We start from the raw sequence: 14,865 nt of genomic DNA, 5'->3' as shown, positions 1-14,865 counted from the left end.
AGGAGGGGCCTGTTCTTAGCCAAGCTCTTCCAAGGGAACCTGCTGGGGTTGAGTGTAGGTGTCAGCAAACATTTCCCAGTGTGCTCTAATGGGGAAATATTTATTTTGTAACACTCCTCCCTGACCAAATATATAATTATATGATGTTTTATATGACCAAGAGGATTTGGACAAAGATTTCATATCCATAATGCACTCTAATATTGGGAAACACAGTTTTCCAAGTGCCTTTTCCTTGGCGTGGCCACGGTGCTGCCTCCTGGAAGAAGGGGTTCCTGGGAATTTCTCGTTAGCCAGAGAGAGGTCTGGGATCTTGAATCCTGGAAGGTTGCTGACGGAGGTGAATGGGTGCGTGAAATAGTTACTAGTGACTGCAAATTTGTTTCATAATGGCCCATAAAAGTACACATATTCCATCTCTGGAGTTGCTATGCCTTTACTAAAGCTTTTTTTTTTTTAAAACAAGAAAGACTTTCCACAAAATCATTTTCTGCTTTTGGAAGGATAACATTTAGAGCAAGGTATAAAGGACCTTTGCCAGAATAATTACCATTTAAAGCAAAGGTCTCCAAGATTTTACTTGGAGCAGAAGGTGCTGGCGCTGCCCCAGATCTGTGGACACACACCACACTCGTCCAGCCGCCATGGGAAAGTGGGCCGCCCTGCTAGGCAACACTGCACCATTAATACGAATCACATGTGCTGCAGGGTGAACTGTGATTATCTGCTACGTGAAGGCTGTGTCAGGAGAATGGCAACTTCGTGCGGAACCAAAACCAAGGAAGGGCTCCCAACCCTTTTTCATCATCCTCTGTTATGTGTTAGAACATGTCCCCGTGGACATCTCGATGGCAGGGGTGCCAGGACTCAGTGTCCTGAGTCAAAGGCGAGTTTATGAGCAGAGGGAGCATTGATTGACATGGCTGTTGCATCTGGAACACATGGTAATTTAGTGATTGGATTCGCTAGGATGAGGGATAGAGACGTCTCCTGGCCAAAGGCAGAACTTGGACGAATGTTCAAGAGAGCAGCCAAACAGCCTGGCATTATAGTGGCCTGCTGGTACTTCTGTTGGGAAGGACTATCATTCGTCACTAAAACAAGACCTGTTATTAGAAGATAATTGTTTTTACGGGTAGTGATGCTCTGAAACTGGCCAAAGGAAGATAACATACATACTAGAGAAGATCAAATTCGTCATCTGATACACAAGCACGACAGGAAAGGCATGCATTGATTCATGGCGCGCTCAGCGTGTTTGGTTTGAGGTGTGACTGGTAGAGGGCATTTAATTTTAATTCCAGTTTGGTTTTGGGAGGAGGTGCGAGAAACATCCTTCGCCATCTTAACCCTGGCGTGCCCCACTCCCCCACTAGTATTTTCTTCTACATTCCTCAATTTACCTTGATCTCCAAGGTAGAGAAGAAAAGTAACTCTGCTATTCTGGAATTTGGAACCAACTCTCCATGTTTATCTTCTCTGTACCTTTCACAAGTTTATAGCTTTTTATTACATTTTCTCTCATCTTTCCAGGAAAAAGAGATTCTTTTTTTTGGCTGTGTAATACCATTTTCTTGACCATATTATTGCATTTCTCTGGATCTCCTCCAGCTCCATTTTGCCTTCCCAGCAAAGAGATGTTTTTAAAAAGCAGTGATTGGGGGGAATAATGTCAATATGGTTTATTATTTTTCCTGCTTCATTAAATACCAGTTTGCTGTACTAACAGCTGTTCGTAAAGCCAAAAGTTAGTTAAGTAAGTAAATAGTGTAGTTTAAAAATAGAAGTGTTGACACAGGCATAATGTACTAATTTGCTAATCCTCTGGGACACACACTCATAACTTCAGAACATCCAAGGTGGAGATAGAATTATGCACCCACCCAGAACTGCCAGTCAGTCATCAATAAATTGGCAAATGATGAGTGTACGGATACACTTATATTCTCAATGAGACTGTAGATGTGCAAGTTAATTACGGGTTTCCACAATTAAACAGCTGCGGAAAGTTTCCAAACATCATAGACCAGCCTCGTAGTCCTCAATTTGGCAACACCTGAAATATCCAAATCAAACCGTGCTCTTTCTTGTAAACGCAAAGACCTTTTATTAGGCTGTGGCTGTGGCCAGCACTGTGTCAAACACCAGCGGCAGAAAGAGCAACGGGACCTGGTTCTGGCTCGGGAAGGAGGGTGACCCCCGGGCGTGCTGAGCCATTGGGGTATTGAGAGGATTAACGTGGTTGACATCTGGAAACTGCTTACAAGAGGGCCAGGCTCCTAGCAAGCTTTGCAGAAGTTTGTTATTAGTTCAAAGGTTCAACATTTTAACTTTTATGTTTTCATAATCAGAAGGAAGTGGCCTATTTAAAAATACCTAATGAGAGGGGCTCTGCTAGAAGTATCAATAAAGCACCGTGGGGGCCCAGAGAGAAGGGCCCGGCTGCCTGGGAAGGGCTGGGGTGGGATCAGGAAGATGTTTCATTTGGGCCTTGAAGATGGAGACGGTGGGGGAAGAGCTTTCGGGGCCAGGGGAAGAGCAAGTCCTAACGAGACCCCTTCTTGTTTCATTTTGAGGCAATTTCCTCTTGTTCAGGACTTTGGGAGATAGAGAACACTGATAAGAGGTGTCCTGACAATAACCTGTCTCTTTTGATGGGAGGTAAATCATCCATAATATTAACTCCCTTCCAGACCGCAATCTGCCCCGTTTTCCTTTTCTTTCCTTGGGGGATTTATTTGCATCTCCTCCCCTCACCCCTCTCTGGTGAAGAGGCAGCTAGGAAGAGCTTTGGCAAAAATTATAAAGTAAACACCACGTGCCTTTGCCTGACACCCTGCCAGTGTGAAGTCTCCCCATCTAGGCTCCCTGTGCTCACTGAACTCGGGCGCCCCTGTCAGAGAAGAAGGGACCTGCAAGCTCGCTCCCAGGGACTGGCCTGGGCTTACCCGGCACTGTCAGCCCCCTGAAGGCAGCTTTCTGAGAATGTTCGAATGCAGCAATTCCTAGATCAGTAAAATACTCAAAATTTGGCAAACCCTGACAAAGCGCTGGCTTTTGCTATGTGGCAACATTAAAAAATCACAAATTCCCACCTAATATCACCAATGCTTCCGAAAAGCATATTTTAATGCGAAATAACGAGAAGGGTAGACTTCTAGCACAAAGGATAGCCTTTTACATGGAACATATTCAGCTTATGGAACTCTGCCTTCATCTGGCTGCTGGCCGGTGATGGTCTTTTGAGAAGTCCTGTGTTAACTAGAAGAGATGAATCAATACCGAACGGTGGGAAGTCAGGCACCAGCAGGGCCGAGTGGGAACCGACCAGAAAATATCGGGTTTCCTTGCTGTCTGCCTTGCCTTTCCCCCTTGGCTCTCTGTGAACATGCCTCAGTAGCTCACTTTCTCAGCCTCCGGCTCACAACTGTTATGGGAACAGAGCCTTGGTTGCTAGGATCAACTGTCCAAACCATCAGGGTCAGGAATGAACCTAAATGGATGTGTTGTTAGGCCATATCAAATCACCTTAGTTAGTCGTCCTCGCTGTTTCAAAATATAAAGTCAAACCCATGCTTGACCATGGCCCAAGCCTTGAAGAACACATTCCTTCTCAGTACCTATTAAAGTTTCAAAAGTTTGCTTCAAGGGAGGTCAATGTGCTGACACTATTAAACTTTGACATAAGTGCTCATCTGAAAGTAACTGTCACCTTTGAGGCACCTGGCACTTCGGCCAACTTGGGACACACCAAGTGTCAATAAAGTTCGATGAATCACAGCAGCCATCCTGGCCCACGGTGGCTAGGGTCAAAGGGGGAATGACATTTGCAAAACCCGCATTTCTATTTTTGGTCATGCTCTGCCGTGCGGTTCCTAGACTAAACTGCCACCGCACGGCAGGACTCCCGGGGACAGCGCTGACGGCCTCACTCGTCTTGCACTGTGGTGCCGGAGAAAGAGCGGACGCTGCTGGCTTGTGTCCTGAGTGAAGAATGGATTCCAGGTAGAACTGTGGCTCCGTACAATTTACTGGATCTTGCTCAAGAGAAACACACATGAGTATTTATAGCCGGTTGACTCCTTCTCAGACGCACTCCCAATTTATTATTCTTGACATCGAATTAGTGGTGATCACTGTGGAAACAGTGAACAATTTTGAGGCAGGCTGGGAGGAAGCCTTTGTCATCAGACTCTCCTGCATTCAACCCTGCCTCCAGCTCTGTGCCCTTGGTAAGGATTTCATCTTGTCATTGTATTTTCACATCTATAAGACAGGGAGATACCACTTACATTGTAGAATTATTGTGAAGATTGAAAAGAGTAACCGCACAGAGCCTGACTCATACCCTCAACAAAGAGTTCTGGTTATTGTTGCGAAGAATGTTTAGGGTGGGGAAGCCAGCTAGCTCCTTTGTGATGCTTCGGCGTTTGGGACAGGGGTAGGGGTAGGGGGTGCTGGGAGAATATGGTCTTTTTTACTGTGCTCCTTTCTGAAAAGGTTTTCTCCTTCTGGCATCATGGAGGGGTCGTTTGAGGGTGCCTTGAGGAAGTGGTTGAGCATAGGGGTCCCCACCCACAGTGCCGGTGCTGTGAGTGGTCGCTCACACACACATTTCTCCTTGTGGGCGTGTGCTCCAACCGGAACTGCTTTGGACCTCCCTCAGCAGCACACACAGCAAATGTTCATGGACTTCGGAAGCCAGGTTGGCGCAAAGCTAATAGGGCTTGGATGGGCTTGGGGACAGCTAAAGCAGTTGGACAAATAACTCTTTTTTCTGTGACCATTCCTGCTTCTTTCTTCCACTGAAAGAAGGAGCAGGAGGATGTAGGATGCCTCTATGCATCTAGACCAGTGATGGCGAACCTATGACATGCGTGTCAGAGGTGACACGTGAACTCATTTTTTTGGTTGATTTTTCTTTATTAAATGGCATTTAAATATATAAAATAAATATAAAAAATATGTCTTTGTTTTACTATGGTTGCAAATATCAAAAAATTTCTATATGTGACACGGCACCAGAGTTAAGTTAGGGTTTTTCAAAATGCTGACATGCCGAGTTCAAAAGGTTCGCCATCACTGATCTAGACCAAGTTCAAAGACAGGGACACCATAGAATAACCTCCTATTTGTCAAGTTCTCTGCTGTTAGTATACACTTGATAAACACTCGGCACTCAATAAATGCTAGCAGACAGACAGAAGCACCGACGCCAACCAGCTGGCCTGAAAGTACCAACAGTCCAGCCCGCAGAGCGCTGGCTGCTGGCGAGGAGAGGTTCTCCCAGCTTCTACGTCTTGGTGGGTGGCAGAGCCCTGGCTGAGCCTCACACCCCAAACTTAGCACCTGTCAATCTCCTGTCCTCTATGAAAGAGCTTGTTTTTCTCCCTGCTGGGCCCCCCACTTCTCTGGGATTTCCTCAGTGCTGTCTGTCCAAGTCTTTCTGCTGCCGGGGGTGTTGCTCAGGTCCAGAAGCACTGGGAATGGAAAATCTAGGAGCTCTAGGCCTGGCTACAAACACTTCACTTTCTCAACAGCCTCGGGGGTTTTTCTTACCAGGACAACAGGGAGTTTCATTCTCGGACTCTGTGAAGTCTGGCCAAGCAAGACCCCTGTTCTTCGAACTGGCCCAGGCCAGCCCTGATGATGTCCCCACCCAAGGGGCAGACACCCATGAGGTTTCAAGGGACCTGAGGCCTGGGAAGGAACAGATGGGTGTGAGCCTTTTCTGGAGAGGCTCCAAGTCTCCCTGCCCTGGCTGCAGGCCCATGCACCCACTTGTGCCCAGCCTGAGCCAGGCACTGAGCTCACCCTGCCCCCGCTGCTTGTGCGTTAGTTCATGGCAGCTGCGGTCACAAATAGGATCAAATCTGCAGTTTTAATTCTGTGTGATGCGGCCATGAAAATGGCCTAACTGCTTTTCAGTATGGTTATTACGACTCTCTTCACTTCCTTCCCCATGAAGCCTGCATGAGTCATGGCTACAGAATCTCACCCCACCCCACTGCCCCCAGAGCAGGAAGGCTGCTTCCTGGGGTTTCTCTTCCTGGCAGTAAACCCAGTGGTCCCTGCAGGACTGTTATGACTGATCCAAGGGTAGGACATCAGGGAGCCCATAACCTGGCAGGGGTGGGCGTTCTCCTCATCCGCTCGCTCCCCAGGAGGAAAGACAGGTGTCTGCTGCAGATTTCCCATTTGGGGGGCTGGGGGATGGAGGGGAACCATGAGGCCTGCGGGGCACAAGGGGCTGCCCTGTGAAGTCCCCCGGCCGAGCCAGGATCCCCCCCAAACTCAAGTCTGTTTGCTCCCAGGGTCAGTGGGCTCTTTAACTGTGGAGGACAAACACTCGCCCAGCCCTCTGCATTCGTTTACTAGAGCTGCCGTAATGAAGCTACCGGAGTGGGGGCACAGCAGAAACGGACGGTGTCAGTTTTGGAGCCTGGAAGTCCGAAACCACGGTCTCGGCAGGTCTGCTTCCTCCTGAGGGCTGTGAGGGGAGGCTCTGTTCTGGCCTCTCTCCTTGGCTTGTAGATGTCCGTCTTCTCCCTCCGTCTTCCCATCATCTATGCATGCCCCCCCCCCCCCGCCCGCATCGCCCCACCAGCCAGACTGGACTGGGCCCCACCCTAATGACCTCATTTTTAGTTAGTTATCCCTTAAAGATCCTAACTCCAAGTACAGTGGCTGAGGTATTCTGAGGTCCTGGGGGTTAGGACTTCAACATACAAAAGTGTTACGGGGCACAATTCAGCCTGTAACGGCCTCTGAGAGCAGGTTTATTCCCGGGGTGCTCATGGCCTGGAGCTGCGCTGGGTGGTGTGGATGGCAGCTCCGGGGAGTTTTCCTTCTCAGCCTCTGTCGTGGCTTTTCCATTTCCTTGCGCTGAGGTCGGGTCTTCCTGGCATGTAGGATTTGTCTTCCATGCAGAGTTTACCAGCACTGGGATGACATCCTGTGTTGTAAAGTTATCCCCACGTCCCTGCTAGCTGGGGAGCCCCAGGACAGCAGGGCAAATCAGTGCTCTGTTCTTTGCTGCATCCCCTGGGTGTGGCCCAGGCTTGGCACACAGAGGCACTTGATTCGTGGCTGCTGGGTTGAAGGTCTCTCACTGTTGGTGACTCCGCTCCCTTCTCCCCTCTCTCCCGACTGGCCCTTTCCTCAGGAGCCTCTCATCCGATTCGCCCACGTTTCAGAGTCACGTGCTGTTTACCATCTTTCACTGTGCACACTTGTACCAGCACTTACCTAATGTTCTCCTTTAAAATAATTCACGTTTTTACACACACAAATTTATTTTAAGAAGAAACACTGTGTGGGTTGATCGTCTACTTACCATGTGTAAGTCTATTGATGTTAAAGCCAACATTAGCTGTTAAATGCTTGTGTAACAGCTAAATCCATCTCCTGCGCTCCTGGTGGGCGACCTGTCCTGGAGGAGTAGACCCACTTAGCCGACCCCTCTCAGGTGATAACAGAGAGCGTGCTCGCAGCTCCAAGGAGCAGAAACTCCCCTGGAGCTGACTCAGTAATAAGGACAATCATCATTACCTCACACCCTGGGATATTAGAATGGCGAGATATGAAGACTGGTTGTGTTAGGGGCTCATCAAAGGTTGAATCCTTTCCACCCCCATGTCCCAGTGGCCTCAGTGGTGCTGCTGCTGGTGGCAAGATGGCAGCAGTGGTCTTAGCATCCCACTGACACAGCGTCCAGAGAAATAGGAGAGATGGCTTCGTCTCTTCTGCTAAAAGTCCTCAACAGACTTCTTTATCGATGTCATTGGCGAGAATTGAGTGCCATGCTCCTTTTATGGAAAGGGAAATGAAAAGACCAGGAAGGTCCTCTCGGGTGGAAAGGGTGTCACGGTGAGAACCACAGTGGCCATCACGTGTCCATGACTAGCCTATGGACAGGTTGTCATCGAGGCAGGTGCCCCCCGCTGGTCCACTCAGGGGCTGGCCCCAAACCAGCCTAGGTCAAGGGCAGACAGTTTCAATCACAGGGGGGCCTGGGGCAAGACGAGTACCACAACTGGTCCATCAGTGGCCTCCCTTCAGGAGACAATTTCTACGCCCTTAAGCTCTGTCAGACCTCAGGCTGAGCCACCGCTTCCAAAAATATGATGCTGCCTCCTCCCCGAGACTGCCGCCGCCTCCTGCCTCCCCACACTCTGGCTCACAGCAGACCTGAGCAAACAGCCAGCCCCCACCCCACTTCGGCCCCACTCTGGGAAGAGACTCTGCCTTGAGTCTGCTTTTGATGGGGCTGGGCCAGACCCGCAGGGCTCATTTTCTCTGTCTCCTGCTAAATTCCCTGGCTGCTCCTCAGCTGTCAGGTTGCCAAGCCCTGAGCGTCTCCTGGCTCCATCTGCAGCAGGAAATGGGCCTGACAATTGTTCTTCCAGAGCCGGTGATTTTGCAGGATGCATTTGGACGATCCCACCCACGCTCCATCTCTCAAACCCCAGCTCGTGGTCAACACTGATTTACTAAGCACGTACTACAAGCCCAGCTCTGTCCTCAGGGCTGGGATGGAGGTGGGTGGGGCCAGGGATGTGTCGCGGGGGGGGGGGGGGGGGCAAGACAGGAGGAAGGTGGGGAGTAGGGAGGGCACAGAGGGCGCATCTAACACGCTCTCTGCTGTTGGTAAGCCATAATGACAGCCATACACTTGGAAAGTGAGGTCGCCAGCCAGGGGGCTCTGTTTGGCTCCCGGTCACATGAGTGGAGTTAGATCATACAGTGTGGGCTCAGAGGAGGGCATAACAGACAGGGGCAGCACGTGCGCCGATGATCTGCTTGCCTGCTATGCAGCCCCTGAGCCCCCCTCTTTCCTGCTGGGTGCCCTGGGACTGCTTTAGACCACATCCACTGGTCCCTGCCCCCAGCTCTAGTTGGGCTTGCCAGTGGAGCCACCAGCAGGAGATGGGAGGGCAGGAGGAGAGTGAAGCCGCCTGCATTCCCTCACTGCTTCCTCCTCGTCTTGTTGCCATTCTGGTTTGGCTGGATCCTCACGGCTCCTTTAGGGGCGCAGAGCGGTGTGGCTTCCTGCGGTGGCTGGTCCCCGCTGCCAGCCACAGCAGGAACAGTGTGCCAGTCGCTTGCTGGTAAACCAGCTTGGAAAATACCCTCTGAAGGAGCGAGCCTGGAGCTGGGCTTCTGAGCGGGTGTTGAAGTTGGGTAAACGGAGAAGAGACAAAAGGGCTTCCCGGAGGAGCCCAGCCTAGCAGAGGTGCCAGAGAGACCGAGTGCAGGTTCGGAGGCTTTGCCTAGACGGGAGGGAAAGCTGGAAAACAAGAGGAAGACTCAGCATGGCCGTTCCAACGCCTGGCCCCGGAACCTCCTCTTCATCTCTTGGGCTCCATGGAGCTATGGACAGAGTTTGAACTAATGAGGCAAATGTTTCGACTTTATTATTAGTGGCTTGGTTTTGTCTTGTGTTTCTACTTTTTCCTTTTTATGGATCTTACTGCCATCGTTAGTAGCGTCATCGATAATATTTATGGAACAGTATGGGTTGAGTTGCATCCACCCCAAAATTCACATGATGAAGCCCTAACCCCAGTATCTCAGGGTGTGGCCTTATGTGGAGACGGGATCTTTATCAAAGTAACTAAGCTAAAATGAAATCTTTTGGGTGGGCCCTCGTCTAGTATACCTGGTGTCCTTATAAGGAGAAAATTGGACACCGAAACACGTATAGAGGGAAGACTGTGCACAGACACGGGGAGAAGATGGCATCTACGAGCCAAGGAGAGAGGCCTGGAAAAATTTTCCCTCAGAGCCTTAGAAGGAAGGAACCCTGCCGACACCCTGACCTTGGACCTCTAGCCTCCCGGTCTGCAGTACTTCGCCGCTGCAGTTCGGGCTCTCACCACGTAAGGGCCATGTGTAGTCAGTCATGAACGGTGAGCAGTGAGTGATCAGATTCATTCTCACGGCAGCTGCGCTTTGCCGGTGATGCCCCTGGACCCTCTCTAGCTCGGCACACCGTCATGCTTGCCATCACACATGCGACTCTGACGCTTTTCCACGGTTAGTAACATATTCATTTGTTGAGCACCTATTATGTGCCAAGTACTCCTCGGGAGTCCGGGGAGACAAAATGGAAAAAATTCCTCCCTGTCGTGGAGCTGCCATTTGAGGTTTCTGGGTTTGTTTTGTATCTGCCTCCCCAGAGAAAAGCACCTCCAGGAGAGCAGGATTGTGTGTGTTCACAACACACGTTTGCCCAATGAATGAGAACGAAACACTGAAGTCCCCTACCTAAGGTCAGTGAGTGACCGGGACAGGACCCGGGTGCTGCAAATTAAACAAGCTAGGCCATTGGATTGCTGAAGGGACAAGGCACTTGCACCAAAAAAAAGGAGCAAGCAGTTTCCAAGTTATTATGAATGCTTACAGCTCCCAGTTTTTTATTTGGTATACATACGCCATGACTTTTGCTCAGAGGACTGGAGGGGTTTTTTAAAGAGAGGGACGCATATTTAGACTTTCTGTGGAATGTCCACTTTGGTTTCAATCACATCTAAATGCCCAATTAGCTCGAAAGAACTCTGGGCCTGCCCGTAGGCCCACAGCAGCCTACGACGGGTGTGGGCAGCTGCCTCCCAAGAGATCGTTCGTCCAAGAACCTCTGGCTCCGGTGTGAGAAATGGCTCCGTGGTGTGTGGCGTGGCTGCTGCTCGTTTGAGTCACTGCCCTGAAATACACGCTTCTGGCTGCTTTCTCTGTTGGAGGCACAGGGGACAGAAAGAAGGTACCAGCTGGCTGGAGGCCAAGATGTAGAACAAAGACAGCAGGTTCTAGAAGCCGAGAGAGCCCTTCTACCCAGTTCCTGGGAATGCTGCTCACGGGGTCATTTCCCCCCATTTTCCTCTCTGGTTCCTCTCAAAGTCCGAAGGTCCCCATCGCCAGCCCGCCTTCCTCGGCCTCATCTATCTTCTCAAATGGCCCAGGGCCCGGGTCTCATGCCTTTTGGGGGGCCATGGCTCATAGCTTGATCATCTTGACCATGTAATTATATTTTAATGACCCTAACCCCTGCCAGACACGGACATTCTCAGTCTACAACAGCGGGGGTGCAGACAGCTAAAGTGCTCCTGTAGGGGCGGCACCAGCCCTGGGCTACTGCTTCGGAGAGGATGGGGTCACGGCCTGGAACGATGGCCAGTCCCCCACACCAGACCCTGAAACGGGGGCAGCCAGGCCTGCTGCCCAGGGGCCAGACCCAAACCCTCAGGAGGCTCGCTGCCGCTCAGCTCTCCCCCCCATCACGGTCCCAATGACACTGCCCGTGGACAGCATCGTCTGCCCCTTCCAGGAAAGTGTCAGAGTGTGCGAATGGCTTGTTCACTAATTAAAAAACAAAACAAAACAAAACAAAACAAAAACCCAGAGTAGCTTCTAGATTAGCCCATAATGAAGCCCCCACACTCACTTTTATGGCGATTTGCTTCCCCGGGTGGGCGAGGAAGGGCGGCGGATAGCTCGTATGCTGGGAATTGGGCATAAGTGTGGGCTGGTCCCTGGGGTGTGTTGCCCATATAAATGCCATCATCTTGTATGTTGTGGCAGAAAAATGTCGGGAACCAAACCTCGTTCAGGTTGTTAAGCGATGGGCTTTCTGGAAGACCCATTAAGAGGATGCTTTGGAAACCAGCTCGGAAAACCTGACACGTCGTCACTTTCATCTGCTGAGCAGCTTACAAACATCCTCCCGTTCCTTCCCGGGGCTCCCCCGGCCTCTCTGCTTCAGCCGGACCCTGAATTTTTCAAGTGAGATCACAGGCCCAGGGGGGAGGATGTCTGGGAGGTGTGAGGTTTTGGGATGGGGGCCATCCGTCTCTGGAGAGTCCCCCATTTCATGCTATTTTTTGTGGTATCAGAACCCATCGCAAGGCCACTGAGCCCTGAGTTCCTCAGAGCTCCAACCTCATCCGTGGGAGCCATCCCAGGACCTCACGCGCACACCACGCCCACCGACAGGCCGCCTGGCTCCCCCGGCTGGTAGGGTGGCCGCCTTCCCCGGGCTGCTCCCGGGGCCTCAGGAATGGAGATGAGCTCAGGCCACTTGCAAGATCAGGGACCAGGGACCCAAGGGCTTGTATGACATTGAAGAATGTGCACCGTGACAGGCCAAGCCCAACCTTGTCCGATTTTTCTAGGAACTCTCAGCCTCTCCCCCGGAGGCTCCTCTCCTTTGACATCTGTTGCAAAGGCCCAGAGGGGAGTCCCAGGGGTGCCCACCTCCCGCCCAGAAGCGGGGACTCTGCCAGGCTCCGGGATGGAGAGGCAGGCGCAGCTTTCTCATCTGTGTCTCTGCGGCGCCCTGCGAGAGGCCAGATGGATGCCCTGAGCTCCCGGGGAGCGAGGATGCGCGGAGGCGGGAAGGAAAAGCAGGCTGGTAAATAAACAAGAGCAGAGTGAGACCCAGGGCCTCGCTCCGCGCGGCTTTCCGGGCTTCTGACGAGGGCAGCTCCTGCGGCTCCCCCCGGAGCGGCCGGGGAGCCCGTTATTGTTTTTGGATTTCACTGAGATGAACTCCAGATGATTTTCCAAGGGCTGATTTCACAGCACATTTGCTCCATCTGAGTAATCACTCTCTGCAGCAGTTGGATTTCCACTCAGCGTTCACCTCGTGTGCCCGGAATCAGGACTGTCCGCCTCCTTGGAGTTGAATCGTTTTATTTTCGTTGGGATTTGGCCAAACCCTTTCGCTCCATCTAGGCCTTTGCAGTTGCCTGCGGGCAGGTCTAGACCAAGTTCACAGAGGTTTCCAGAGCACAAGGACGATGCCCACTCCTAGGAGAATGTCAAAAGTGGGGAGAGCACCCACTAAATCATTGAATTTCAGAGAGAGAGACATTTAGCTACAAGGGAAGACACCCAAAGCCAGAATGATACCCAACGTAGGCAACACCAGGGCACTGCCTGAGGAGCCAGACTGGGCATCAGGAGGGTATGTGACAGGGCCAGGGAGTGTGCAGCAGGAGGACCCCAGAGATGTGCAAGGGGTGGGGCCCACGCGTAGCCTGGCAGAGCTGTTCTGGGGACTAATTCCTGGGACGCAGCAGACCCTGCATTAGAAGCTTCACGACCTTGTGTGCTGAGTTGCATCAGAGGCTCATTGTGTTTATTGTAATTTGCTGTCTGAGAAATGTTCTGATATGTATACTTTTGTAGAACAAATAAAACCAGCCCAGGAAGTCCGACTGGCCATATTTTTCACTCAAGAGAAGAAGTCTGTGCCCCAGCCTGGGCACAAGGGCCACTCACTGCCCACACTGTTTGTTAAGGGGAACAGCAGCATGTTTCCTGTGACGTGTACTGACCAGGGCGTGCCCAGAGTTAACCCCCACCGGGCCCTTCCTCACCAGGCTGCACCCCACAAAGCTGAGTCCTAAGATTCCCCTTCTCAACCCCACAGTGACCGCCCCGTTATCTGCCCTCCGACCTCACCTGCCCTCCCTGATGTGGCTAAGGGTCCGCCTCCCCTGCCTCCTTGGCGCCCTCCCCAGCATTTGGCCTGGGGACAGGGCCACAGAGGGCGCCTGCCATTCGCTCGCTGGTTGAATACACTCCTTTGCGGTGGCTCATGACCTTCCCAACCCCATGGCTTCCTCCAGCCCCTCGGCGCCTGTCTGCTGTCCTCCCCTTCACACCCCCAAGGATATCCAAGGAGGGTGCTTGAGGCACCTACATAAGAATGAGTCCGGCCTCCGCAATCAGAGCTGAGTGCCAGGCCTGCCTCTGCCACTTATTACCTGAGTTTTGTTTTGTTTTATTTTTGTCCTGGGAAGAGGGAACAGGCTGAGGGACATGAGCTGTGGGGACTCCCGCCAAGCCTAAACTGGTCACAGTCAAAAAACGTGAAGGCACCATCCAGAGAAAGAACGCCGCAAATAATTTTTCCCAGCTTCCTCTCTTTTTCATCAAAATGGTTTGAGAATTCATGGCAGGGCAGTAAAGCATTTTCAGGGCCCTCCATAGGCGGTGGTAGAAAAACTCTAAATATGAACTTTTATTTAGGGGCAATGGGTATATGGTCTCTCCGTCTCTTTTTCCTACTAGTATGTGCAGAATTTCCCTTCAATAAAAGAAAAGGAAAAGAGGAGTAGTTCAGCAGTGTAGGCTTCTGCTCTATTATAAGAAGGGGAAAGATACTCAAAGACAAAACTCAGCATGGGATAATGTTTTACTTACAGCCTTTAGGACGTACATATAACCAGAAATCAAAGGAAGGTGCCGGGAGCCGGTCCATCCTTGCTGTTTCAAAGGACCTGGCATATATGGAATACTGTTCTTAATATGTTTGCTCACCTTCTTGGTACTATGTGTTTTAACCAAGGTCACCTCTCCGAGAAAGGTTGAATCCCCAGGTAGGGATTTCCCCCTGAAGTTAGGGAGGGAATAAAACCTCTTAACTAAGTGCCAGGCGGGTAATTAATCATTTTAACTACGAACAATCATGCTTAAGCTACATAATCTTTACTCCCTGGAATGGAGATAAGAAATGCCCTAACCTTTGGGATAGAGATTGATAGGATTGGGATCAACTGGTATAAATACAGATGTAACAAGACAGAAAGAGACAAAACTCAGAACACAGAACTTAGGACACAGGGCTTGGAAGACAGGACCAAGAGAGACAGAGCCTAGGCACAGAACCTACACAGAACGTTCTCTAGAGACAGAAGAACTTCGCTGGAGAGAGCATGCCGGAGGATCCTGGACAGGGACTGGCCTCGGAGCCTGGAGGCGGAGCCTGGTGAGAGAGCATGGCAAGGGATCCTGGACGGAAACTGGAGACGGAACCTAGGGACAGAGCCTAGAGACAGAACATGGCAAAAGATCCTGGAC

The sequence above is a fragment of the Myotis daubentonii genome, chromosome 1 (assembly GCF_963259705.1).
Source record: "Myotis daubentonii chromosome 1, mMyoDau2.1, whole genome shotgun sequence".
Classification (NCBI taxonomy): domain Eukaryota; kingdom Metazoa; phylum Chordata; class Mammalia; order Chiroptera; family Vespertilionidae; genus Myotis; species Myotis daubentonii.
This window is presented reverse-complemented; position numbering follows the sequence as displayed.